The sequence below is a fragment of the Prosopis cineraria genome, unplaced genomic scaffold, assembly GCF_029017545.1.
Source record: "Prosopis cineraria cultivar Desert tree isolate PC_DT_omini unplaced genomic scaffold, ASM2901754v1 PC1157, whole genome shotgun sequence".
NCBI classification, from domain to species: domain Eukaryota; kingdom Viridiplantae; phylum Streptophyta; class Magnoliopsida; order Fabales; family Fabaceae; genus Prosopis; species Prosopis cineraria.
In genome coordinates, this window is record NW_026556482.1 from 1 (window position 1) to 4,660 (window position 4,660).

Consider the following 4,660-nt stretch of genomic DNA (forward strand, 5'->3'; position numbering starts at 1 on the left):
AATACAAGTATTTGCCTTTCTCAGTTTGACTGGGTGGTTGGACTGAAGTCCCATGATCCCTAGCATTGTGTCTGTCATCTCCATATGCTCCAATTTGATGTTGCTTAGAAATCCTGCCAACCCTTTCCCTTCTTCTACATCTTGGAGTAAAGAAAGGAGAGCCAAGACCAAAATAATAAATCCTAACACACTTGCAATTGATATCCAAACCACCCTTTTTCGTGTTCTTTCTTGATTTTCCAGAATTTGATTCCTTTGATGCAGTTGGTCCTTCAGCCGCTTAGTAGTAGGTGCACGTCCAGAAGTTGGGCTCCAGGAACAGGGTTCCTGGTGATGTTGATGCTGGAGAACGATGGAGAGGCTGAAGGTGTAGTAACATTAACATTAACATTAAATGGATTCCCATCTTTTCTGCATAACAAAATCATCAATAGTTAATGTAGCCACTAAATTACAAGTATGTATTACTTAAATTTCTGATGCAACAAAATTCAACAAAAGCAGCAAAAAAGAAACACTTACATAAAAAAAATGCAATCAACTCTTGAAACTTGATTTTTTATCCTAAGACCCTCATGTGATAAAACAGATCCAGAATATTTGGCCAAATTATTCCCCTTAGGTCCTGTTATTGCCCATCGTATAATAGTCTAGTGACCACTTTTTTAAGTTAGCCCACCATTCACCATTCTTCTTCATTGACTAAGTTGACATTATCTTTCTTCTAATAAGCCAATTCAAAACCACAAAGCCCAAATACCTTGTACATTAGAAGCCTAAAACCACAAGATTAAAGCACCAAAGCACATGGCACAAGCAACTAAAACCAAGAGCCATGTCCATATATCTCAAATGCAAGATTTCACCGTATTAAGCATAAAAACCAAAATACTTCAAAGTTTTAGCTTTAGCCTTGACCTGAAGTTTGGGATGCTTAGAAGCTTTTGAGGAATTGGTCCATTGAATAGGTTGTTCTCCACGTTCCTGTTCAAACAGGGGTACAATGTATACGAAATAAACAAGAGGACAAGAAGGAAAACAATTTTAAGATAGTATTTAATACTTAATACATTCCAAAACTTCTATAACTTATCACATCATTAAAATTTATGAGGCAAGGCAAGGAGAAGTACAAATCATTCAGCGGAAGGTCTCGTAAAACATCAAGGGTCCCAGATAGTTGATTGTTCTGCAAATGTCTGCCAATAAGTGATTAGTTAGTTCACATGACGCACAATCAGGAGGTAAGTTCATACAGATGGTCTTACCAAGACCAAATACTCACAGGGAGGCCAAAGTTGACAAATTCTCTGCAGATGGAGGCAGTTCCCCACTTAAATTATTATTCGATAAATCTCTGGACATCAGTATTAATGCACCGTTAGTACCTTCTTTGCAAATAATAAGTAAACAATCTTCACTCAAATAATCTATAATATTTAAAATAAGGTCTTACAGATTAACCAATTTTGCAAGTGATTGAAATACATCCGGGATTCCCCCTGATAATTGATTTTCGTTAAAAGATCTGAAAGGAGATAATTCAGTCTTGTTTAGAGATAATACTACAATAGAATTTGACCTCAATATTTACCAGATATAAATACAAAAATAGGAGAGGCAACAAACTCACATGACAGTCAGTTCAGTCAAAGTAGATAAAGAGGTTGGAATACTTCCCGTGAACTGGTTATCTGAAAGAAAACTAGAATTGTACAGAAAATTATGCCTTATTGTTAAAACTGTTGCAAGAGCTGGTATTGTATCAAGGTAGGTATCAGTATTACATACAAATTTTGCAAGGAGACTGGCAAGCTTGATGGGATTCTTCCTCCAATGTGGTTGTTGCTTAGATCTCTGCCCCAAAAATGTTTAAAACAATAATGACAGTGCAGAAGAAATATATGTTTACAATAAGGAGGATTGCAGTGGCTCAAGAATTGACTAAATATAATGCATACAGACAAACTCATACAAATGCACGCATGCATTATACCCACTCAAAAAGTGATGAGCGGATGGAGACCAAGAAATACGGTGAGAAAGAGGAAAGGAGAGAGTATTATTACATTTTCTTTATGGAAACAAACGTTCCCAAGCTATCACCAAGTTCGCCTCCCAAATTTGCACCAACAAGAACTCTGTCAGACACCATGTGTTGTTAAAAGGAACAGAGAGCAAACTATCTTGAGAGATATCAAATAATATGAAGAATCAAGAAGATGGGATACCATACATTGCCTGTATATCTGATCCATTACACTGAATGCCTTGCCATGCTTGTCCACATGGGTCTCCCCCACTTGGAACCCACCCAGGGAGAACAGGGGAGCCCAGCGAAGCATACAAGTTATTTATAGCAGAAACTGTTTCAAGAAGGAAATTTTAGAACTCTTATAGACCACAAATACATGGAATTGTTAAAACTATCAGAAACCGAACAATCCTAAATTCCTATATAATTTTCTAGTTCCAAGTTCCAACACGCCCATAGTTCAGTAGTCCTCCCCACACTGGTACACATAAGTAAGCATGTTCATATTTCACGCTAGCGTTAAAAACAAGGCCGAAGAAGCAGCGAAAATTCCGTACATCAGTTTCTAATGAGGAATAGATTATCCTCCAAAATGTCATTCAAAATACAAAAGGCTGTCCTGTTAGCTTACAATAGTTGAGCCACCAGTAAATCTCAAGTCAATTCCCACTCATTCTCCCGCGTTACTTCGAAGATCGTATCAGTAATGAATTAAAAATGATGAAACTTAAAAGGCAGAAAAACCTTACCGTCAGTAGGATTCGTGTCCGCTTGTGAAAACTGAATCGTGCAGATCAACATGAATCCCAACAAAACTTGTCCATAGATCTTCGCTCCTTTGCACTCAAAAGCACATCTTATACCACCCATTGATCCCCAGCTCAGTTCAAAATTCACCGACGAAGCTAATCAGGACAGCATCCTTCCAGCTAAAAATCAACGCAAACATTTCAGGGAAAAAAATCAAATTGCAGGAAAATCAACAGACACACTCACTCACCAGAAAAAAAAGATAGAAGAAGAAGGAAAAAACGCAAAATATCATACATGGCAGAGAAGTGAGGACGGAATCCAAGATTAAAATGAACTCACAGAGGAAGTGAGGAGCTTAAATTTCAGCAAATGCTGGAAGAATAACGAAAATGAAGCAAGAGAGAAAATTCAATGCACTCTCCAAACGCAAAAAACCGGAATTGGAGCTCAACGTATAAACTTAATGCTTAAGAATCAAATGAAAATTAAATAAAAAAATAACAGTGAAGCTGGGAACTTAAGGAAAAAAAAGGCATCACCAACAAAGGCTTTTTTTTTTTTTTACATACTATATTCTGTAAAACCCTAGCCTTTGGAGAAAGCTGGAGACCAGGAAAAAGGCAAAGAAAAATACGTGAAGGCACACACACTGGGAAATTCTCTTAAAAGTGAATCTTTCTCCTTTTTCCCCTCTCTGTATGGACAAGGGTTCTCTCGCTTCTCAGCCGAACTTAACAGCTCTGTAAACCATTAAAAAGAAGAGTGCAAGTCATGCATACCTCCTTTGTAAAATGTCTACTGTAAACGCTGAAAGTACATGCCACGCGCCTTGCCGACGCGTACAGTTCCGACTTCCAAAGCTACCCTGATCTACTTCAGTGCTTGCACGTGGTAGAATTCTTATGTTCCCGTTTTTTTCATTATCCGATTTGAAACTTGAAATGATTCCTAACATTGAGACGACTAGTATTTGGCATATTAGCATATATTCCCTGACAAGGAATAAAAAATTTCCTCGTCTTTGGTAAAATCTCTTCGGTTGACAAAAGGTTGCTATTTAAGTAAACAGTAAAATGATTGACTATATACATGAGTACCATTAAATAAAAAAATAAAATTATTGTTGATTGACTATACTCGTATAACGCGCCAAAATTTCTAAGAGCTAGTATTGCACTCTGCATTTAAGTTCCGATTCCCAAATAAGAAATAACTAGTCAACGAAAGGCTATTAGATAATATATAAAATATGAAAAAAAAAATCATATTTCATTTATGTATTAATTTTGTCAACTAATTTTATGACATGTAATATTTAAAAATTGATTTTATGATGATGAACATAATTTGAATACTTATAATTTTAATTTTATAATATATTTTTTATTCTTAAAACTCCAGTCCAATTATGGGGAAACCTTCAATATTCAAGATAATAATGATATTGTTGATTGCGCCCTGATGGATAACTTGGTGTTGTTTACGTGCCACGACCGCGCGTTATCGTGAAATTGGAGTTCAGAGATTACACAACCGTAATTGTCTTGGAGCCGCCAGATTCTCTAAGGTCATCACGTGTTCGGCTGTATGATTGTTATGGGCTCCGTGTCAGCTATTTTCATTTAAGGTCCACTGAATTTGAAGTATATTCGCTCTCATTATTTGGTCGAAAGCATATAGATTTCATAATTTCATCTATTACTCCCTTCCCTTCTCATTTTATAGTATTTTTTATAAAATTGTAAATGTAAAATCAATAAAATTATTCACTCCCTCTTATCTAAAATATACTAGTAAGTCATTTATTTTTTAACTTGGTAAACAAAAGTATTCTTCTCAATTTTTTACAAATTACTTTCAACAATATTATCA

At 35.9% G+C, this 4,660-nt stretch overlaps 1 pseudogene; it reads right to left on the bottom strand.

Annotated features, from left to right (window-relative positions):
• Positions 1 to 15: 15 nt before the first annotated feature.
• LOC129299430 (protein STRUBBELIG-RECEPTOR FAMILY 3-like) lies at positions 16 to 3,495 on the bottom strand (annotated as a pseudogene).
• Between the last annotated feature and the right edge of the window lie 1,165 nt (positions 3,496 to 4,660).